The 25315-nt window shown below is 42.4% G+C and overlaps 1 protein-coding gene across 10 annotated transcripts in view; it reads right to left on the bottom strand.

The window, feature by feature from the left end:
• DST (dystonin) overlaps positions 1-25315 on the bottom strand; it is a 512241-nt gene that overhangs the window by 371800 nt on the left and 115126 nt on the right. The window lies entirely within an intron of this gene.

Raw genomic sequence — 25315 nt, 5'->3', positions numbered from 1 at the left:
GGGAATGACAGAATGCTGCTTTTGGGGGCTGTCACTGCATTAAAAATGAGCAGGGACCATCCTGGGGACAGACGCAGCACCTGCCAGTAACAGCCCTTCCGAGCAGGATCCGACCCACTCAGTCCATGATGGACCAAGCAAGCACTTCACCACCTGTCAGCCCCGCTCAGCAGCAGTTTCCCCAACAGCGTTTGTCAACAACACACAGCTGTGCTCTGTGACAGAGAAAGCCTAACTGACCCTGTTACACAAACGCCCAAAGCAAACCCTGAACACGGGGAAACCAATCGGCCGTCAGCCAGAGTCCAGGAGGACTCCAAGGCTGATTCTGGAGGGATATTTTGGTCAAGGTATCTCATGCTATCTTAAGAAGTCGAATTGCTCAATCAAAATATTACTGAGCAAAAATAGAGGTGAAGTACACACTGCAGGGTTTCCTGTCATGTTCCAAAACTGATGTGAAGTTACTTACAAAATTACTGAGTTTTGACCACAAGGGCACCTTTAGAGGAGAGAAATGGACACCCCAAAAGGACCACTCTCCCAGGCTCATCAATGTGCCAGGCCCACTCCTTTCTTCCTAAAATTGCCTACTGACTTCCCTCCAGCTTTTATCACCTTTAGTAAATTCAGTTCCCTAACAAAGGCACAGGAAGTGAAGTGTTAATGAATGGATGAAAATTGCACGAACCTGGGAAATTGTTTACCTGGTATTTTTTGGCATTGCGTAAAACCAAACAAACATGAAAAGCAGCTCACTGCTGCTTCAGGAGGACAGTGAGAGCTGCACCTCTACAGTCCCTGAGACACACCTTCACCTCATGTGGCGAGGAGGCGGTCTCCACAGACAGACCCAGGGCAGGTGGGCAGAGCCCCAGGAGCCGCAGCACGTGGAGGACCCTTATCCGCATCCCTTAAGCATCACTGCAGGCCTGGCCTCTACTAACCATCATTCTGGCTGCTGGCTGATAAGCGTCCTGGCAGTTTACCGAGCCTCAACTGTAAAATCAACAGGCCCAAAGGAGTCCCCATCCATGGGAGGGCTCTGGCAGGTGGGTGGGCAGGAAACACCCGACAAGCCTTCAAGTTCCCCGGCTGTTAGTCTATGTCTCCCTTCATCTCAAATGTCGTATTTCCAGAAATATTCTCAAAGTAGAAGGAAGAATGGTTTCAAACAGACCATTTTTCTGCCTTTTGGCTACTTTTCAAGGTCTTCTCACCGTATATAAAATACAGCTTGTTAGCAAAAATGTTCATATTTAAGTCTTTAAATTCTCTCCACCAGAGATCTCTGTAGTCTCTGCTCAATGTGGATATCCTAAAAACTGACCACAAGCACAGCCAATCAGATCCTGGGCAGAGAACACACCTGCCAAGCAATGTCCAGATGCTTGACCCATGGAAATTGTGAGATAACAAACAGGTGCTGTTTTAAACTCTTAAAAAAAAAAGTACAAGGAAATAGATACTGGGCAAAAACTAGAAAAAAAAAGAGACAGGTCTAAAAAATGTTTATAAAGTATACTCAGTATTTTGTAACAACCTACATGGGAAAAGAATCTGAAAAAGTATATATATATGTATATATAAGCCCACACCATATATATGGGCTTCCCCAGTGGTTCAGTGGTAAAGAATCTGCCTGCAATGCAGGGGACATGAGAGATGCGGGTTCAATCCCTGGGTCGGGAAGATCCCCTGGAGAAGGAAATGACAACCCACTCCAGTATTCTTGCCTGGAGAATCCCCATGGACAGCGAGACTAACGAGCTACAGTCCATGGGGTCGCAAAGACACACGTTGTGACTCTACAGACTGTAGCCCCGCAGACGCCTCTGTCCATGGGGATTCTCCAGGCAAGAATACTGGAGTGGGTTGCCATGCCCTCCTCCTATGTACCATAAATATATGGTATTTCACCTTTTAAAGACAGTTTCTCTCAGGTAATCTGACTGATCTAATCATTTTCTTTCTTGGATGATGAAGAATTTAAGAGTTCTAAAGGCAACTTAAAGCAACTGAGAAAATAGTATAGCCTTTCCGAGGGCATCTAAGGACGATTTTATTTTCCTTTTCAGATGAAGATGAAAGATGTTATTCATATGTATACATCTGTATATTTAAAAAACAATTTGTGAAAATAAGCCTTCTGATGGGATACTGTGGGATGGATTTTTTTTCAATAGCGTTAGCATTTTATCACTACACTCTAGATATTAAGACATGTTTTCTTTGAATATTCCCCCATTTTAACTTAGAACAGCACAATGAAAATTAGCCAAATTTGTCATACTTTTCAAAATTACATGATATTTATGTGCTAGAGGAAATCATGATGATTTTTCTAAAGGTTAGGGGTCACCATCTCTGGTTTCCTTTTCTCCAGGCAAGAATACTGGAATGGGTAGCCATTCCCTTCTCCAGCGGGTCTTCCCGACCCACGGACTGAACCTGGGTCTCCTGTATTACAGGCTGATTCTTTACTGTCTGACCCACCAGGGAAGTTCCTGGTCCCCATTATGATCAACTAATATAAGAGTAGTTATGTGATCTGGTATTTTATCAGAAAATTCTAAAAATTTCTGGGGCAGGTAAAAACTAGTTCCCCAAAGATATCCACACTCTAATCTATAGAATCTGTAAATATGTTACCATCCATGGAAAAGAGACTTTGCAAATGTCATTAAGCTAAAGGTCCAGAGACAGTGAAGCAGCCGCCGGGTACCCAGGAGGACACACTGTCATTCCAGGCCTCGCAGAGGGAGGGGAGGTGTGACAAAGACGGGGAGGTGGGGGAGGTCCGGCCAGGGCCCAGCAAGGAGGGCAGCTTCCTGAAGCCAGCAAAGGCGAAGAGACGGATTCTCCCTACAATGCCCCGGAGAAGCAGTTCTGCTGACACCTTGATTTAAGCACCACGAGATCCACTTTGGATTCTGACCGCCAAAGCTGTACCACAATAAACTTGTGTTACGTAAGATGCTGAGTGGGTGGTAATTTGCGAGAGCAGCTCCTTTTGGAGCAAACTACCCCTTTTTGTTTTTTTAACAAGAACCAGTGCTATAGTACAGGCAAGAGGGAGCAGAAGCAAGGGTAGAAAGGAGAGGTTTCTGCCTCCTGGGGGCTCAGGTGCCCAAGTGAAGCACAGTGTTATCCTGCGATGGGTGGGCTGGTCTGTAGCAGAAGTGACTAAGACAGACCAGAGAACAGCCATCAGTCTCTGCAGGGTTTAACACCCATTTCACTCTCTGTGCCCCAACCTTCACCATCTCCAAAATCAATTACATTTAATAAATAAGAAGTTTTCTTCTTAATTAGACATATCGCTAATCCATCAGAAATGTTAATCAACATAAAACTCAGGATAAATGAATATAACTTCAGTTAAAAACAAAAGAACTTGATAATCGGACCGACCTTATTTGGGAGGTTTTTGGGATACAGAGAAGGGTCCAGACCCCAAGAGTTTCAAGGGCTCTGATATGCAAGCCCTGAGAGAGAAAAGAGGATTTCCTTTCAGTCAATTGTTTATTTCTTTAAAGGAACCCGCCCCCTGCCACCTCCTGCTGAATAAGACAGCTTTCCCTTTAACCATAATGCATGTACACCCTCAGGCTGGGTCTGACCCTGGGTCATCCTCATTCAGCGTGGGTCCCTTTTTCTTCTTCCTCCCCTTCCTGCCTTTTCTATCTGCAGCAAGTCCCTGACTGCCCACATCAAAAGATGACAAGCCTATTAACATCACCTAGTGACCTATTAACATCACCTGAACACCTCCTTCAACTCAAAAAACTCCTAATTCCTAAACTCCAAATTTTAGCTGTCAGCACCAAAGGCACCATTCTGATACATTTCATCGTATCTCAAGGTAATTCACAACATCCTTCAGAAGTCCCTGTGAGTTCTCAGATGGCCAAAATCACATCTCCCAGAGAGAAGAAAGACATGGAAGCTGGGAAAAGACATAGAGGGAAACATCAGTCTCTGCGCGGTTCCGAGTTCACTGAGCAACCTTCACAAAAGCTTGTACACAAGCAGCTCAGTGCAGTAAGCATCACTGCAACCTGAAGGTGCTAGAAATTACGCAGCAATTCCATAATTCTCAAATTTAGGAACATCAGTTTTACGTACTGAAATGACATTAAATGGCATACACTGCTTCCTAATTACAATACGAAAAAATTGATTAGGCCTCATCATCCTTGTTGGAACACGGGGAATAAAATGTCTCTAACGATACAACCAGAAACACTTTCTTGAAAAATTTCAATCCTTTAATTAAGGCAACATTAGAAAATACATAAGGAAAAGGTCAAGAAATCTACATATGCTTCATTAAGACATGTAAACAATTTACAGGAATAAAACGGCTTTTATGTAGCCCTGCTGTGGGTCAGGCCGTCTGCAAGGCTGGAGCTGACACCACGGTGAAAAGAATGGACACTGTCCCCACCCATAGGCTCATGAATCGCCTACTGAAGTCTCCAGGCTGTTTTTCTACTGGAGAGAGTCCTACTTTTCCCGCTGATTTATGCGAATACTTCATCTAGTCAAAGCTATGATTTTTCCAGTAGTCATACGGATGTGAGCGTTGGACTATAAACAAGGCTGAGCGCCAAAGAATTGATGCTTCTTGACTGTGGTGTTGGAGAAGTCCTGAGAGTCCCTTGGACTGCAAGGAGACCAAACCAGTCCATCCTGAAGGAAAGCAGTCCTGAATATTCACTGGAAGGACTGAGGCTGAAGCTGAAGTTCCAATACTTTGGCCACCTGATGGGAAGAGCCAACTCACTGGCAAAGACCCTGAGACCCTGATGCTGGGAAAGATTGAAGGCAGGAGAAGGGGACGAGAGGGGACGAGATGGTTGGACGGCATCACCGACTTGATGGACATGAGTTTGAGCAAGCTCTGAGAGATGGTAAAGGACACAAAGCCTGGCGTGCTGCAGTCCACGGGGTCGCAAAGAGTCGGACACAACTGAACGGCTGAACAACAACAACACTTTATCATAAATGAATGTTCAAATAAAATCTAAACAATTACTAAAACAAATCATTAAATAATTCTGAAGCATAAGTAGTTTTAACTCAAAATTTATTATAGTTACTACAGTTACTACTATTATACTTACTCATATTCAAGAATACCTTTAGGGACATCCCTGGTGGTCCAGTGGCTAAGACGCCATGCTTCCAATTAAAAGAGGGCCAGGGTTTAATCCCCGGTCAGGTAACTAATCGGAGAAGGCAATGGCAAGCCACTCCAGTCCTCTTGCCTGGAAAAGCCCATGGACGGAGGAGCCTGGTAGGCTGCAGTCCATGGGGTCACAAAGAGTCGGACACAACTGAGTGCCTTCACCTTCACTTTTCACTTTCATGCATTGGAGAAGGAAATGGCAACCCACTCCAGTGTTCTTGCCTGGAGAATCCCAGGGACGGGGGAGCCTCGTGGGCTGCCGTCTATGGGGTCGCACAGAGTCGGACACAACTGAAGCGACTTAGCAACAGCAGCAGCAGCAGCAGCAGCAGGGAACTCATATCGCACATGCCTCAACTGAGTTCACAGGCTGCAACTAAGACCTGGAGCTGCCAAATAAATAATTTTTTAATCCTTTTAAAAGAATTTTAAAAAGAATAACCCCAAGAGTATACTGCAAGTGGGTTAAGGGCACAGGCTCTGGGAACAGGGGGCCTGATCTGAACCCCAGCTCAGCCACCCCTAAACTGTGACCTGGGCAATTACTACACCTCTGTATGCTCAACCTTACACCTGCGGAATGGAGATTATCTAAGCACCTACTTCACAGGGTTAATCAGAAGGTGACATAACTCAAACAAAATAGACTACCCCTGGAAGATAATACAAACTAAATAAATGTAACCTATTTTCAGTGGAAGGCAAGCTTGAGTAAACTGCTGAATTTCTAGAATTTTGTAAGCTAGCTGTTAACCACAGCTTTTTCTTTAAAAGTTAAATTGCCTAAAGCTACAATTAAACAAATTACACTAAAAACCAAGATAATATATACAACTTGTCACTTACTAATGACATCAGTGTTTCACTGCTTATGCCTATGGCACAGGGCATGGTGGAGACCAGGTCATGGTGAGACACTGCACCTCTCTTTCCAACCCTGCATTCAATGACGTCAGACCGGCACCCTGAAATCGATCGTGCTGAAAGTACGTACACCTTGAAAGTGAAAGTCGCTCTTGAAAGTGAGTGTCTGACTCTCTGCAACCTCATGGACTATACAGTCAGTCCATGGAAGTCTCCAGGCCAGAATACTGCCGTGGGTAGCCTTTCCCTTGTCCAGGGGGTCTTCCCAACCCAGGGATCAAACCCAGGTCTCCCGCATTGCGGGCGGATTCTTTACCAGCTGAGCCACAGGGAAGCCCAAGAATCTGCAGTGGGTAGCCTATCCCTTCTCCAGTGGATCTTTCCGACCCAGGAATTGAACTGGGGTCTCCTGGGTTGCAGGCAGATTCTTTACCAACTGATCTATCAGAGAAGCCCAAAAGATATTTCGTTGTGAGGTACGGACCCTCTAGTGGCGGTGCGCAGACTTATTTGCTCCACGGCATGTGGGATCTTACTTCCCTGACCAGAGATCAAACCCATGTCCCCTGCACTGCAAGGCAGATTCCTAACCACTGGACCACCAGGGAAGGCCCAACTTAAGGTGTAGCTCAGCTTATACCTTGGAAAAGCATGAATGCTACAAATCATGGCTTTTATCCTGGAAGAACTGGTGATCAAAAACTTACCAGCACATTAATGCCCATTATTACAGATTTATCACAATAAATCACCTTCAACTTCTTCCTTTTTCACAGGAGCAAAGGAAAGGGTAGCAAATCAAAGTATTATTTATCTCTAGTCTCCTTGGGTAGGATTGGGGGCAGGAGGAGAAGGGGACGACAGAGGATGAGATGGTTGGATGGCATCACCGACTCGATGGACATGGGTTTGGGTAGACTCCGGGAGTTGGTGATGGACAGAGAGGCCTGGCATGCTGCAATTCATGGGGTCACAAAGAGTCGGACACGACTGAGCGACTGAACTGAACTGAGTCTCCTTGTCCCTATGTGGTAGTGTATATACAAACAAGACTGCCAAGTTCAGGTTCCTTTTCAAAACTGTGTCCCCAAAGAACCGCATACCCTAGTGTGTAACTGCGCTAGCCTTGTCTTTTCTGCTTTGCCAAAGCCAGGTAGATTCATTATTCTTTAAAATAACAGGGCTAATTTGCCACAGTTGAATATGAAGGCCACCTTCTTAAGGAGGTAAAAGCCAAGTGCCAAACTGTCATCAGATACAGTCCTCACATCTCTTAAAATTGTTTTACCTTCTGACATTCCTTAGCAACTCAAGTCAATATCAAATGAGCCCACAGTCACTCCGGCTGAAACACAAATACTAACTTTCAAAAAAAAAAGGTCAAGCCCTCAACTGCCTTCCGACTGCTTAGTGCCTGGCTGTGTTAAACCAGCATGCACAGGAATAATGTGTTCAGAGGGACCAACTAAATGTTCTAATTCAGGCCAAAAGTATGGCAGTTCGCACAGCGTAGAACAAAGCCTCCAACACCACTGCCTGCGGGGCCCTCACACTGTGGAGAGAAACACCGCGCCTGCGCCTGGGAGCTCTGAGGACGCAGACGGCACAGCTAGGCAGGAGAGCGTTTAACTGGAAATCAGAATTCCCAGGCTCCAGTTCTAACTCTGCTTCTACTCAGTTCAAAGAGCTTAATCTCTGAGTCCAATTCTGTAAATTAGGCCCCCTCAGCTCTATGATTCTGCTTCGTTTTTCAGAATAAATGTGCTGTTACTACAAAAAGAATCCTTTCCCTCTTCCTGCCCAACAATGAGAACAGTTTTATTAAACTGACTCAAGTTTAATATCACACAAACAGAAACATTTACATTCATGTGAAAATACAGAAATCTATGTGTCACGTCTTCACTCTCTGGCTGTACCACAACGCTCACGTCTCAGGGCGGTATCTATACTAACACAAAGGCAACCCGTGAACCGTGTTTCCACCTGCCGTACTTCCATCTGCGAAGTCCAGAGCACGCATCGAACAGAAAGAAGGTAATAAACTTACAGGTGAACCATACAGGAAGGACTCTCAGGGTTTTAAGTCTATATTGCTACAGTCCATCTAGCTGTAACTGGTAACTTTATGCAAGATTTACATGCACATAAGCCTTCCTTCTTTTAAGTTTACTTATTTATCTGGCTGTGTCAGGCCGCGGTTGCAACATGCAGGATCCTCACTGCACGACATGGGGTCTTTGTGGCACGTGGACTCTCTAGCTGTGGCACACAGGCTTCAGCAGCTGCAGCACGTGGGCTTAGATGCTCCCCAGTGCGCGGGATCTCAGTTCCCCAACCAGGGACCAAACCCACACCCCCTGCATTACAAGGTGGACTCTTAACCACTGGACCAGCAGGGAAGTCTCCACGTGAGTCTCCTTTAAAGAGAAAAGGAGGGCCTGCCACCTCTGGACATGATGGAGGAACAGGGAGTGGATTTACTCTGCCACTTGATGCAACTATTTCTCTCTAAAAAGAGGCACAAATGTCTGATCAAATCAGATGTGAAGAATGATAGCTGTAGTCATAATAAGCCACTTCAGCCATAGGGACCACACAAACCCTAAGTCTGTAAATTGTTCATGAGAGTGCCAGATGGTCTATTAAGTCAATGTCACTTAATACTCACAACTTATAAATTATACTCATCAGATTCACACGGTGAAAGCTATTCTCAAAAACCAGTACTGCTTCATCACATTTGCTCAATTATTTAATAATTTTCTTCTTATAAATGTTCTACTTTATTTGTGGTGGTATCTATATTTATAAAAGAAGAAATAAGATACTTTTCAAAATGTCAAATGCCAAGACTGAAAAATATCTCGCCCCTGGAGTTAATCACTATGAACAACTCAGCTTCCAACCTTCATCCCTCTCCCTATGCTTCAACACAGGATTTTCCCTTTTTATAAAAATGCCATACACACTAGTCTTCTGCCTTTTAATTTTTCTTAAAACACTGGGGAAATGTTATGGGTCAATAATGAGACATCTAACTCATATTTTTTAATAGTTTCTTAACATTTCAAGGTACAGAAGTATATAAATTTACTCAGCTATCCCCTATTGATAGTCATTCAGGTTGTTTCCAGTATTTTGCCATTATAAACAATGTCACAATAAACATCTTGAATTCTATCTATAAGGAATATTCTGGAATTTTGCTGGGTCAGAGTAGATGTGCCTTCAGCAGCAACCTCCTCTCCCCAGAGATGGTTAAGAAATCACATGTCAGAAGCAAGGCATGGAATACTATTTTCCCACATCCTTGCCAGTCCTGGATGTTACACTAAATGGTTTTAGAGGATGACAACAGGAATAAAAGCGGTCACTAACCTTAAAATGAAGAAGGCAATGACACCCCATTCCAGTACTCTTGCCTGGAAAATCCCATGGACGGAGGAGCCTAGTAGGCTACAGTCCATGGGGTCGCTAAGAGTCGGACACGACTGAGCGACTTCACTTTCACTTTTCCCTTTCATGCACTGGAGAAGGCAATGGCGACCCACTCCAGTATTCTTGCCTGGAGAATCTCAGGGACGGGGGAGCCTGGTGGGCTGCCGTCTATGGGGTCGCACAGAGTCGGACACGACTGAAGCGACTTAGCAGCAGCAGCAGCAACCTTAAAAAAAAATACTAACATTTTTCAAAATCCTTTAAATTTCCCCAGAGACCTACCCCCAAATATTTGCCAATGAAAATTTTACTATAGAAATTTACTTGTAAATTCCAAAAAAAACCCAATGTATAACACATTTCCTCTTTAAAATCCTGTTTAAATAAAGATTAGATAACCCATGGTCATACAAGGCTCCATTTTCAATTGCAAAAATGGTAAAACAATAACATTATTGCTGTATAACATACATGGACATTTTGGAGTCAATCTAGAATAATTAAATAACTGGATCTACAAAAAAATAAAATTTAATAAATACATACAACAGGCATGTTGCTATGGAAAAGCACTTTCCAAACCACATCCCTCCAACCACATACTCACCTGCTGCCATCACAGGGAGGCTGAGGAGCCTGGACCTCAGGAGAAGCAAACCTGAGCTCAGAGGGTGCAGGTAAGCGAATGGAAGGGCAAAGAACCAAGATGGGCAGCGACGTCGGGCCACGGCTCACCTCCAGCCTCCACCTCGGACTCCCCAGAAATGCCAAGAGACGGGCTGCCTCTCCGCCTTTCAGCCCCTTCCTGCCAGCACACACCTCCCGCACACAGCACACGCCCCCCTGGGGTGCGAGGAGGCCCCGAGGTCCCGTCCCTTCCCCTGCCACCTCGCACTCTGGATGCAGACTAGAGAAAGGTCATAAGGCAGCATGCCCTCTGTCCACCCTGACCCACAGCACAGGGGACAGCCCCGGAGTCTCATCCCCAGAAGGCAGGCCACGGGGAAGGGAGTGGGAATGGCCACTGGCCCAGCCCGCCCGCCGGGAGCCTGGACCCTACAGTTAATCAGAAAACAGCCGGGAATCCACACTCTGACCAAAAGCTGCAGCCCAATTGTCACTGAATTTTTCAAAATGGAGGACTATTTTATCTGCATCTATGAGTCCAATTTATATTAAATCGAATCTATTTCTTAAAGCCCCAGAACAGTGATGAGCCTGCTCCTCACAATGTATGTTCACTGACATCCCACTGGTCCCCAAAGTCCATAAACATCAAATGCAACGCTGACAACTCAGCAGGCTTCTCACCGCAGGACGCGTCACACGACGCCCTGTAGCTTCACTTTTTCCACTCGTTTCTTCTACATTAATTTCCTTCCTAATTCTCCTGTAAGCCAGGGCTTTTTCCTTAAGTGGCTCATACCTAGCGCATGAAAGCACCTCTTCTATCTACTAACAAGCAGTAAAGGAGCCGGAGGCGTGTGGGGATGCAGGGAGCAAGAGACCTCGAGGCAGATCTTGCTCTTTCCCTCTGCTGACCCCCCTTCCCTGGACTTCAGTTTCTCAATTATAAAATGAAAGTCCAGCAATCAGCACACTCATTGTTTCTCTGTATCAACCACGAGCAATGGTAATTCTCAAGGATGGACCAGCAAAGGAGCAGAATCAGGGTCAGATGCAGAACTACAGTTCTTTTCACTGATCAATATAGGTCATTTGTTCACACTCGAAGGCACCAACTTTACATATCATAACTCATGTGAAGAAAGTGGGAAAAGGTTTTAAATTGGAATTTCTTCCAAAGTTTTACTTCAATCAGTGTTACAAATAAGCCTAGTGGCCCCCAAGTACTGTTTAATTCAGTACTGCTAACAAAGAGTACCATCTTGAAGACTAGGACGAACAATGAAAGGCAAATGCAGTCAAGGATTATAGCCTTTATCAAAAGTCCTAAAGGCATGTTCCCTGGTGGCTCAGATGGCAAAGAATCCACTTGCAATGCGGGGGACCTGGGTTCAATCCCTGGGTCAGGAAGATCCCCTGGAGGAGGGCGTGGCAACCCACTCCAGGATTCTTGCCTGGAGAATCCCATGGAGAGAGGAGCCTGGCAGGCTACAGTCCATGGGGTAACAAAGAGTCGGACACGACTGAATGACTAAGCACAGAACAGAGGCATTTTCAAAAGCAATCAGTAGTAGTTTCATAAATAAATTAAAACTATGAATATGGTGATCATCTCAAATAAAAAATAAAGTGTATGCCAAAAACAATAAATGGAAAGTAGGTCAGAAAGTAGGTCAAGGATAACCAGATAGATCATCATATCAGAATAAAGTGACACAAAATTTAAAAATAATAAATAAAATTAAACATTGGACCAAAAAAAAGAATAAATTAATGCATCTACAATTCAACAAGTAAAATAAAAGGTGACTGATTTTCATATATTGGTCACCCTAGCAATCTAACATATTGTACTTGCTGGCACACAAGAAATACTCAATAAATGTTTTCTAAATGAATAAACAATGAATTAATTCATTGCAGCAAGTCCTGCAGGATGATGAGGCAGTCATTCCTTTAACTTATGAGCCCATGCGAGACTGGCTAGTTAGCACAGTGAGCCAGGAAGGGAAACCAGGTCTCCAGATTATTCATCACTGCTTAATTCATTGTGGAATTTCTAGACTTCAGACCGATTAGAAAATTTTAATTGGATATATCACTCAAGAATCTACTCAGTCATGAACTAGGCAGTATCTTATAACCAGGTAACCATTAACAGCTTATATAATCCATAAGATTTCTTTCTTATCTTGAAAACATATTTCTGAAGCTTGTAATTAGATCAAAATATACCAACATAATAATATTAACTAAATCCATCAGGATACAAAATTGCTTAAATGGTGTCACAACACTGTTTATCACTATACATAACAGAATGCATGCACCAGTCATTAAAAACACTTTGAAATAATATTGGGTTGGCCAAAAAGTTCTTTTGGGTTTTTCCATATGATGGTACAGAAAAACCCAAATGAACTTTTTGGCCAACCTCAATATTTAATGGCATTTAGAAAATATCCTGATACATTAAGTGGATAAGCAGAGCATGAGAAATGCTGATGAATCACAATCTGGAATCAAGATTCCCAGAAGAAATATCAACAACCTCAGATATGCAGATGATACCACTCTAATGGCAGAAAGCGAAGAGGAACTAAAGAACCTCCTGATGAGTGTCAAAGAAGATAGTTAAAAAGCTGGCTTAAAACTCAACACTCAAAAAACTAAGATCACAGCATCTGGTCCCATCACTTCATGGCCAATAGGTGGGGAAAAGGCAGAAGCAGTGACAGACTTTATTTTCTTAGGCTCCAAAATCACCGTGGATGGTGACTGCAGCCATGAAATTAAAAGACACTTACTCCTTGGAAGGAAAGCTATGACCCTAGACAGTATATTAAAAAGCAGAGACATTACTTTGCCAACAAAGGTCCATACAGTCAAAGCTATGGTCTTTCTAGTAGCTATGTATGGATGTGAGAGTTGAACCATAATGAAGACTGAGCACCAAGGAACTGACTTCCTTCGAATGGCTGTGCTGGACAAGATTCTTCAGAGTCCCTTGGACTGCAGGAGCCAACTTATTGGAAAAGGCTATGATGCTGGGAAAGATTGAAAGCAAAAGGAGAAGGGGGTACAGAGGATGAGATGCTTAGACAGCATCACCAACATAAATTTGAGTAAATTCCAGGAGATAGTGAAGGCCAGGGAAGACTGGCATGCTGCAGACCACGGGGTCGGGAAGAGTTGGACACAAGCAGGATATAGAATTTTACATACATGGTCCAAATTTTTAAATGTTATATAGTAAGGAGAAAAAGAGAAATGGAAAAGAAGAGAAAATATGTCAGAACATTAATTAGTGTATTTGGATAACCGAACTATAGATCTTTTATGCATATTTTGCACATTTCTTTATTTTCCAAAAAGGCTACCTACTTTGTATTACAGATTTTTCTTTTCACGTTCCCCCAAAATTTACAGACATAGTTTCTGCTTTTCCATTGAGTAATACAGAAATTACACATTTAGTCATTGGGATAGTTTTCTTGTCTAAATGTAAAACCCTGTAATTTTAAAAGCTGCTTCAGTTAACAACAGAAATAAAAGATAATGGAGTTTTTCTCTCCAATACCTAAATTTCCAATAGCCAGCAATAGAATTTTTCACTAAAGTTTACAGGTTAAGGATAGCCCAAAACAACATTACACAAAAAGTAAACTGTATTTATCTACTTCCTAAATATAGACCTCTACCAATAATCCCAGGACTTACTAAATAGCTGTTTATTTAAACTGAGACTATTCACCTCTCGTCACATGTATCACTTACAGTCTATATGGTTAATAACAGCTGTGCATGCGTATAAAGGTAGACCAGAAGTACCAAGAGTAGAGGTCTCTGGACTCTGTCAGAACCCCCATCAATGCAGGCGTGGGAAACCAGTTTCCAAGGGAACTGACCCTTATGTTACTTGTCTCAGGGAGGAGGCGTAAGAATGAAATTACAACGTGTTTATAAAAATACGATCAATGTGTAGGGAGTTATCATCATCGATCTCTGAATTTCCTACACCACGTCAAGACTCTCCAGCAACAACGACACCGCACTGGCCCAGCCCTGTGAGCGCGGCGGCCATCCTCAGACGGCGGCCCACAGCACACGGCCCTTCTCAGGCCAAGACGGCCCGACCTTTGCATTTGCTGAGCCAGGGCTACAAGTTACTTCTCACAACCGAAGCCTAAGATCTGATAATATATTCACGGTATTAGCAGAGTTCTTAAAAACAGAGGATAAAATTTACAGCTTAACACTGATTATCCATAAATAAAATCTCTCTTGTTTAAAGCATTAAGTCGTTATGATAATACTCTTCCCACAGGGCAAAGAGTGACATACAAGGTCAGACTGTGCAGATGAAAAGGCAAATGGAGAAAACACTCCACCAACACCGCCCACCCTTACCCACAGCACGGAGCCTCCTCCCCTGGACCGCCTCCCTCAGATGCCAGCCCTGCCCCTGAGTCCCTTCCGCCCCTGAGAACCTTCGAGGCCTGGACGGGTCATCCCTGAGGGTCTCACTGACCCCACGTGGGGCTGGCCCACTGGCCTCACCTGTCTCTGCTCTTCCAGAGGCTACAGCCCACAGCCTGAGTCCCTCTTCCTTCCACAGGCCCCCGTTCCTCTGCACATTTTTAAGTATATGGTCAACAAGCATTTAGCATTAAACCACATATTTCAATTTCGTGAAGATCAATTTCTCCTCTCCCTAGCTTTCCCAAGGACCCTGATTAGAACCCAGGACGGAGGCTCCAGGAGGGCGTAAGTGACACAGTTACCTGTGCATCTGAGCATGGAATCAACCAATTTCCGATGAGAAATATAGAAAGATGAGGTTGGGAATAATGCAGCTTGACTGCTTTCAATGACACGCTAGTTACAAAAGTATTTTATCCTGTTTATCATTTTAACTCTCCTAAAGCACGGATTTAAATTTCTACACAGTTTTCTAAATGAGAAAACATTTGTAACATTAAATACATTTATTTTTCCATGAGGAACAGAAAGCACCCTTGCATTTTGCTTTCTGTAATTTAGAATTCTTCAATCCGTCCATTTTGTTCAAAGAAAAGTATAAAGACTATGTTATCTGTAGCAGCTAAGCTGTTGGAGCTTCTGAAATTGTGTGAAAGACACAGTCAAATAATACTGCAATTGTCTTCATAACCATAAGCCCTCCCTTAGAAAGATCATAAAGTTATTTATTCAAATAATATCTATGCAAAATCAAAACTGTGAATTTCAACCACTTGGCTTTTTATCTACCGAGTATTTTCAATATTCTCCAGTTTCTGCCATGTAAATAAAGTTATTACAAAGATCACAAAATGAACAACCAAATACTTTTTTCCTAGCAAAGGCAGCCAGTGCTTTCCAGCATTCACAAATATTTACAAGCGGTACCTCTTCCAAAGATATGCTGGAAGAAAAATCAGGTAATCTTGTTTTACCTCATAACTCATGGTTTTAAAACTCAAACACGATCATTTACCTGCTGCTTAATTCTAAGTAGTAACAGTAAAACTTTGTGCTCTTAGACATTATCTATATGCATAGCATGATACTCAGACTATAATCAAATCACCATCACAAAAATTCTCAAATCAATTATATAAACTACTATCTATTTAGCCCTACTTCTGATTACATTTTAAAAGAAGTAATTCAATACCCTAAGAGTTTAACTTTCACATGTTTTGCAGGACATGAACTACTAATGTCACCCTATCCTTAAAATAGAACAGTTCAACTAATTTTAGACTCAAGTGTTATAACACATCATAGCCAGCAGGATACCTGAACTGTAGCAGCAGCATATGCAGATTCACCAAAGCAAGCTGTCAGATTGCTGAACTCTGAGCCACCCCACGCAAGCTCGCGTAGGAGGTCCATATGCAAAACAAAACAGTTCTTACAAATAATGTGCCCCTGGGAAAGAAAATGCCCAGGGCCCTATTTATTGAAATAGTATCTATAATATGCAGTGGTTCAAAAGTGTCAAAAGGAGGTAACAACATAAAAAGATTGCTAACATATACACAAAGAATGTTCAAACTACTGCACAGTTGCACTCATCTCACACGCTAGCAAAGTAATGCTCAAAATTCTCCAAGCTACGCTTCAACAGTACATGAACCGAGAACTCTCAGATGTTCAAGCTGGATTTAGAAAAGGCAAAGGAACCAGAGATCAAATTGCCAACATCCACTGGATGATAGAAAAAGCAAGAGAATTCCAGAAAAACATCTATTTCTGCTTCACTGATGATACTAAAGCCTTTGACTCTGTGGATCACAACAAACTGTGGAAACCTCTTCAAAAGATGGGAATACCAGACCACCTGACCTGCCTCCTGAGAAACCTGTATGCGGGTCAGGAAGCAACAGTTAGAACCAGACATGGAACAACACACTGGTTGCAAATTGGGAAAGGAGTATGTCAAGGCTGTAAACTGTCACCCTGATTATTTACTTATATGCAGAGTACATCATGCAAAATGCGGGGCTGGATGAAGCACCAGCTGGAATCAAGATTGCCACGAGAACTATCAATAATTTTAGGTATGCAGATGACACCACCCTTATGGCAGAAAACAAAGAGGAACTAAGTGCCTCTTCAGGAAGGCTAAAGAGGAGAGTGAAAAAGCTGGCTTAAAACTCAACATTCAAAAATCAAAGATCATGGCATCTGGTCCCATCATTTCACAGCAAACAGACGGGGAAACAATGGAAACAATGACAGACTTTATTTTCTTGGGCTCCAAAATCACTGCAGATGGTGACTGCAGCCATGAAATTAAAAGACGCTTGCTCCTTGGGAGAAAAGCTATGGCAAACCTAGACAGCATATTAAAAAGCAGAGATATTACTTTGCCAACAAAGGTCCATAGAGTCAAAGTTATGGTTTTTCCAGTGGTCATGTATGGATGTGAGGGTTGGACCATAAAGAAGGCTGAGTGCCGAAGAATTGATGCTTTTGAACTGTGGTGTTGGAGAAGACTCTTGAGAGTCCCTTGGACTACAAGGAGATCCAACCAGTCCATCCTAAAGGAGATCAGTCCTGCGTGTTCATTGGAAGGACTGACGATGAAGCTGAAACTCCAATACTTTGGCCACCTGATGCGAAGAGCGGACTCATTTGAAAACGATCCTGATGCTGGGAAAGATTGAGGGCAGGAGGAGAAGGGGATGACAGAGGACGAGATGGTTGGATGGCATCATTGACTCAATGGACATGGATTTGAGCAAGATCTGGGAGGTGGTGAAGGACAGGGAACCCTGGCATGCTGCAGCCCACAGGGTCACAAGTCACACACAACTGAGTGACTCAACAACAACAACATATACACACTGCTGCTGCTGCTGTCCAACTCTGTGTGACCCCATAGATGGCAGCCCACCAGGCTCCGCCATCCCCGGGATTCTCCAGGCAAGAGTACTGGAGTGGGGTGCCATCACCTTCTCCGATATACACACTACATATATATAAAATAGATAATGAACAAGGACCTACTGTATAACACAGGGAACTCTACTCAGTATTCTGTAATAACCCCTATGGGGAAAGAATCTGACAAAGAATGAATATATGTCCATGTATAACTGAATCATTTTGCTGAATGTCTGAAAGTAACACAACACTGTAGTAATAAATTGACTATACTTTAATATAAAATTAAATTAAAAATAAAATATGCATATCTCTTAGGTTAAATTTTGAAATATAATTAAAATTTCAAAGTAAACTTAATAAAACTGAAATTTAAGTAAACTTAAAAAAAAGATTACTAATCATTCGCGAAAGATATGTGATAAAGGACTGATATCTGAAAGATACAAAGGACTCAAAACTCAACAGGAAGAAAACAAACAACTTAATTAAAGAGAAGGCAAGGATCTGACCAGACAACTCACCAAAGGAGATGCATAAATGCAAATACACATATGAAAAGATATTCCACATCACACGTCACTAGGGAAGGGCAAATTAAACCAATTCAACGCTACCGCACCCTATCAGAATGGCTAAAATCCAAAACACCGCTAACACCAAATGCTAAAGAGGGTGTGGAGCAACAAGGAATTCTCATTCAACAGGACTCTCATTCACTGCTGGTGCAAACGAAAAACAGTACGACCACTCTGGAAGAGAGTTTAGCAGTTTCTTAAAGGGTGAACACAGGCTCACCTATGATCCCACAGTCACACTCCCGGGCATTTACCCAAAGGACTTCCCCGGTGGCTCAAACGGTAAAGACAAGTGAAACAAAGTGAAGTCGCTCAGTCGTGTCTGACTCTTTGCAACCCCGTGGACTACAGCCCACCAGGCTCCTCCACCCATGGAATTTTCTAGGCAAGAGTTCTGGAGTCTGCCTACAATGCGGGAGACAAGGGTTCAATCCCTGGGTCGGGAAGATCTTCCTGGAGAAGGAAACGGCTACCCACTCCAGTGTTCTGGCCTGGAGAATTCCATGGAGTATATAGTCCACGGGGTCACAAAGAGTCAGACACGACTGAGCGACTTTCACTTTCAAGCAAAAGAAATCAGTTTAAAGAGACTACATACTGTATAATGTCAACCACAGGAAATTCTGGAAAAGATTAAACTATATGGAGACAAAGAAAAGATCAGTGGTTGCCAGAGGCATGGGAGGATGAACAGGCAGAACACAGGATCTGGGGGCTATCAGACTGTTCTATATGATAGTGTAATAGTGAACACACAACACGCATGTGTCAACTCCCACAGAATTGTACACACTCAACAGTTTTGGAAGTCCTAGCCACAGAAATCAGACAAGAAAAAGAAATAAAAGGAATCCAAATTGGAAAAAAAAGAAGAAAACTGTCACTGTTGGCAGATGACATGATACTATACAAAGAAAACCCTACAGACATCACCAGAAAACTACTCGAGCTCATCGATGAATTTGGTTAAGCTGCAGGACACAAAATTAATATATAGAAATGTGTCGCATTTCTATACACTAACAATGAACTATCAGAAAGAAATTCAGGCAACAATCCCATTTACAACCACATCAAAAAGAATAAAATACCTCGGAATAAACCTATCTAAGAAGTAAAAGACCTGTACTCAGAAAACTATAAGATATCAACAAAAAAAATTGGAGACAACAGAAAGAGATGGAAAGATACACTGTGTTTTTGGACAGGAAGAATTAATACTGTTCAAATGAGCACACTACCCAAGGCAAACTACACCAACGCAACCTCTATTACTGATGCCACAGACAGTACTTTTCATAGAACTGGAACAAATAATTTTAAAATTTGTATGGAAAAACAAAAGACCCTGAAGAGCCAAAACAATCTTGAAAAGGAAGAACAGAGCTGAAAGAATCAGGCTCCCTGACTTGAGACCACATACAAAGCTACGGTAATCAAAACAATATGATAGGGGCACAAAAGCAGGCACACAGATCAATGAAACAGGCTGGAGAGCCCAGGAAGAACTGTGCAGCGTTACAAACGCAGGCTGGGTCTCAGTTAATGATAATATACTAACACTGGTTCATCAATTAAACAAACGCACCACACCAATGCAAGACATCAAGAGGGGAACCTGTGAGGAGGGGAGGGAGCACGTAAGAACACTGTACTCTCGACTCAATTGTTCCATAAAACTAAAACTTCCCTAAAAAAAAAAAAATTTTTTTATGGCCACTGTCCTAGGAGGCAAGTCAGAGGACTTGCATTCTTAGCTCTTATTCACTGACTGTGTAATCTCTACTGCCCAAAACACCTCATAGGCCCTATTTCATCCCACCTTTATTAACCTAAAATGGGTTCCCTGGTGGCTCAGCTGGTAAAGAATCCACCTGCAATGTGGGAGACCTGGGTTGCATCCCTGGGTTGGGAAGATGCCCTGGAGAAGGGAACAGCTAGGCACTCCAGTATTCCTGCCTGGAGAATTCCATGGACTGTATAGCCCCTGGGGTCGCAGAGTCGGACACCACCGAGTGACTTTCAGCTCAGTTTTTAGCCTAGTGAGGTGGAGAGTGAGGGAGGTCTGCCTCTCCCCCTGCAGGAGGGTAAAATAAACCACCGAATAATACTGCTTCGTGCCCAACATCAGGAAGACAGACTGTAAGACTGGCACGGCCAGCTTGGAGAACTGTACCACTGCAAACAGGGGCATGTTTTTAATTCACTGGGACAATGGTATCTTTGTATAATGTCTTTAATACCAGGATTCACTGGGAAATATTTTCACCCACTAGAGAAAAATCAGGACTTTGTCAGCTCCCTTTGACGATCCTTTCCAGGAAACATCTCAGGCATGTATCAAGGCAGCCACGTTCATCAGTGACATTTACAAAATGTAATTCTTTTCAAAAATCTCAATCTAAATACAACTGGAAATGCTCATACTAAAATTCTATTTTGTTTTCATGGCTATCTACCCATTAGAATATATAATCCAGCTAAGATACAACAGGTTCAAGCTCCAAAGTCTAATATTTGAACTAAATCTCTATGAATTTTTAAACTATTCCTTTTTACTTCACGTATCCATTTAACACACTTCAGAAAGATCTAGTAATAAAATCATAATCCTAATTTTAAAAATATACTTAGAAATACTATTTCTGCAACATTTCCTGGTCAGTGTAACAAAACTCAAAATACATAGTTTATATCAAATGTACACTTGATGTTCAAAGGTCATTGCTACCACTTTTAGCTATATGATTTCAGGAAAATTAACTTTTCTAAGCCTCAGTGTTCATATTGGTGAAATAGCAGGAGCTAAATAGCTATGAGATTTAGAAATGAGAGAGAACTCATTTGCAATACACTGCGTTGTGCCTGGCATGTAAGTACATGTGTGCTAAGTCACTTCAGTCGTGTCCAATTCTTTGCAATCCTGTGGACTGTCGCCTGCCAGGCTCCTCTGTCCATGGGATTCTCCAGGCAAGAATACTGGAGTGGGTTGCCATGCCCTCCTCCAGGGGATCTTCCTGACCCAGGGATCAAACCCAAGTCTCTTATGTCTCCTGTAGTGGTTCTTTACCACTAGGACCACATGGGAAGCCCTAACAATGATTAAGAATTTTTTCCTAATGTTATGTCAACTACACCCCTTTTTTAAAAAGAGAAAAAAAGACTATTTCAAAATGGTATTTTCTTTTTTTGATAAATATTTATTTGTTGTTGTTGTTCAGTAGCTCAGTTGTGTCTGAGTCTTTGCAGCCCCATGGACTGCAGCACGCCAGGCTTCCCTGTCCTTCACCATCTCCTGGAGCTTGCTCAAACTCATGTCCATTGAGTCGGTGATGCCATCCAACCATCTCATCCTCTGTCACCCTCTTTTCCCCCTGCCTTCAATCTTTCCCAGCATCAGGGTCTTTTCCATTGAGTCAGCTCTTCGCATCATTTACTGAATTTACTGGATTCCATCCATCTACAGCTAAGCTAAAGGCCTATTTAACAGCAGCTTTAAATGAATTTTTAAAACTCCAAACCATGTTTTGTAATGAACACACATTATAAAAGATTTTTTACAAATTAAAAAGATCCCAAGAATCTTCAACCGTAACTTCAACAACCAAGTCATTGCACCCCATCCTGTGCCCACACATAGAGCCAACCATCAGACACGCTGTAAGTTTCTGAAGTAAGCTCCTATTGAATCAGCCTTCCATCCAACCACCCCAATCTTTCGGTGGCTTCCTGAGGCTCCCTTCCCATTCAGCCTCCACAGTTACCAGAAGTATCTTCCTGAAACTGATCTAACACCCTGGCAAAGATCATGAGAGTTCCCTGCCTAGAGAAGAAACCCCAAATTTGGTGCTGGCTATGGCATCCCAGGCTCTCTTCAACCTGGTCCATATTCACGCATATCCATCTTCCCATAACCTCCACCCCATCCCATTCAGCCAAACTCTCCAAACGAGTACTGTGGTTCTGCTAATGCAACGGAATTGCCCCGCCAGACCCTCCCGCTGAGGCTTCCCTCCCTGCCGCCTTCAGCCTCTGTCCACAGAAAATCCCACTTGACCTGAAGGACAGAGTTTTCCCCAATACCCAACCCCAGGAGGACTATTTGCTTCCTCTTCTGAAAGAAAAGAGAGTAGAGTAGAAAACTATGACAAATATAATCACATTAAAGGGACAGACCATACAAATATTACTCAGCCATAAAAAAGAAATAATGCTATCTGCAGCAACATTGATGAACCTAGATATTATCATACTAAGTGAACAAGTCAGAGAAAGACAAATATCATAAGCTATCTCTTATATGTGGAATCTTAAAAAAAGATCAAATGAACTTTAATTTATAAGACATAAATAGACTCACAAACATAGAAAACAAACTTAGGATTACCAAAAGGAAAGGGGGGGGATAAATTAGGATTTGGGGATTAACATTTACATACTACTATATATAAAATAGGTAACCAAGATATTGAGTATAGTTTCCAGTGCTATACAATAGGCCCTTGTTGGTTACCTATTTTATATATAGTAGTATGTCTATGTTAATCCCAAACTCCTATTTTAGTGGTGACTTATTAGTTCCGTTTTCCTTACCAGGACCTCCTGTTATAAAATAATTCATGCAAATGGTTATCATGGTGAAATAGGTTTAACTAGCAAAGAGCATTACTTAAGATTGTGTTTGTATGTTTGTAGCAAAAAACAGTTGATGGTGTTTTCTTTTTCTCAGGGACTGAAAGGTCCCAGGTAGGACTGGTCAGGGTGGGCTGTTTCAGTCAGGGTGCTTCCCCTAATACTTTCCCTTCTTCCCACCTGGAATTGAGATGCAAAGGCTGGAAGAGCAGCAGCCATCTTGTAACGAGAGAACCACCACACAATAGCCGAGAAGCAACACAGAAGTCTGGGTCCTAGTGGCAAACAGAGGTTCGCCACAGCCCTCCCAGTCCTACCTGGGACCTTTCAGTCCCTGAGAAAAAGAAAACACTATCAACTGTTTTTTGCTACAAACATACAAACACAATCTTAAGTAATGCTCTTTGCTAGTTAAACCTATTTCATTTTTTAAAAGAAAAGAAAAAGCCCAGACTAATACTATCATAACTAGCTACAAGTAGCACTATCACGATGTGCTATGCTCAGTCACTCAGTCGTATCTGACTCTTTGTGACCCTATAGACCATAGCCCTCCAGGCTCCTCAGTCCATGGGATTTCCCAGACAAGAATACTGGAGTGGGTTGCCATTTCCTTCTCCACGGGATCTTCCCAATCATGATGAGGCCCTATTAAAGATCACTCACTACACAACTGACTATGAATCTCGAAGAGATGAGATCTGAAATCAAGATTTCGCAGAATCCTGAAGCCAGCTGAAAACCACTGAGGCCACACAGTATGAAGGAGACAAAGTTCTCTGAAACCTTTACACTCCAGCTTCCAATTCAGCCAGCACCAGAGTTAATTTACACAGTAAAAGATAGGATTTTGACCATTCATGTATCTACGTATGCCTTAAAAGTGAACTGAAAATGAAAACTACAGCTCGAGGAGTTCTCAGTTCCTTCTGCCACTATGCACAAAAGCAGAATCATGGTGCCTTAATGTGAAAAGGGATTAAAGCAACTAACTCTTCAGTGTTTTCATGGAAAACAGAAACTTCTGTCTTTTTTCTTAAACAGAGTGTTTTTTCATGATATATACACACAGATACATAGTCATAAATAAGTAAGAAATCTGCCACTCAGCTGTCATGGCGAATAAGAAGAAACCCTTGTTATAGTTATTTGGGGATAACTGATTAATTTCCAGGTCAATGGAAAAATACCCATTTTCTTGGACCAAAATAATTTACCTTCCTTGTTCATCAAGTCTAAAATGTACAGAATAAAATTCATGGGGTTCACATCAGCACTCTCATTTTCACACTTAACATCAATTTTAAAAATTAACAGTGTGTTGAGAAAAGAAAATCTTCCCATCACAGACTCAAACAGCAGAATTTCACAGTGACAGCTAATTAATACTAATAATATAATAACATATAGAAATTAATTCTAAAAACAACATGTAGGTTGGTTTCCTTATACTGACAGGGCAGACAAGAGGGATGTTGTGCATCTTTTATGTTAACCTACTAAAAATGTTTTGTATTACATGGTAAATACACTGGATAATTCACCATAAGATATTAAAGAAAGTCACTGATATGGGCAATTTCTAGTATAAACAATGATAAAGAAATACATTTTATTTGTAAATCAGTTCAGTTCAGTTCAGTCGCTCAGTCGTGTCCGACTCTTTGCGACCCCATGAATTGCAGCACGCCAGGCCTCTCTGTCCATCACCACCTCCCGGAGGCTACCCAAACCCATGTCCATTGAGTCGGTGATGCCATCCAACCATCTCATCCTCTGTCGTCCCCTTCTCCTCCTGCCCCCAGTCCTACCCAGCATTAGGGTCTTTTCCAATGAGTCAACTCTTCACATGAGGTGGCCAAAGTATTGGAGTTTCATAAATGCTTTTATTCACCCTGCCTCTGGTAATCTGCTGAAGTAATGAGTTTTTTCTTTTAAATCAGATGCCCTGAACATCCTAGCAACAAATACATTTTATAAGTAAAGGCACTGGAATATGAATCAGAACACAGTACCCTTCTCTGCAGCAAACAGCTCTTTCTGTGTTATTCTAATTCAGCAGACAGTTGCCTATTTTCACTCAAAAGTAAGGACCAAAGCAAGACCCAAGAATAGACCGCTCCATAAATAATTAGGGCTCACTCACTCGCCGCCATTCTTGTTCTGATCCAGAAGGCTAGGTTTGAAGTTCCTACAAAGCCATCTGAGGACTCAACTCTCAACTTCTAAACCTAATAGTCGTAACTCCTAACATTATATATTACTGTAATTCTCCGTTTCTGTCAACAGACAAATTCTGAATTTGTTACAGCGGACCCACACATTCAACAGCTGGGGCATATGATCACTTGGCAACCTGATAACACTCCAGCCAAATGCAAAGTCACCCTGGAACCAAGGAACTTGGTCAGAAATGAAAATCGAAATAAACTCTCAAGCTCAAATGGGAATGGAAAATGTTTTGAACAATGCACGATTTCAGAAAATGGAACAACTGTACTTTGAAAGTTGAGTGAGCTGACACTCCCTATTCACAGCCTACAATTCTTTTCTGATTAGATCAGCCCCCACAGCAAGTCATCGG

Source organism: Giraffa tippelskirchi, chromosome 8 (assembly GCF_054371585.1).
Source record: "Giraffa tippelskirchi isolate mGirTip1 chromosome 8, T2T-mGirTip1v1.2.pri, whole genome shotgun sequence".
In the NCBI taxonomy this organism is placed as follows: Eukaryota; Metazoa; Chordata; class Mammalia; order Artiodactyla; family Giraffidae; genus Giraffa; species Giraffa tippelskirchi.
The sequence above is the reverse complement of the archived record's forward strand: the minus strand, read 5'-3'. Positions and strand labels throughout refer to the sequence as shown.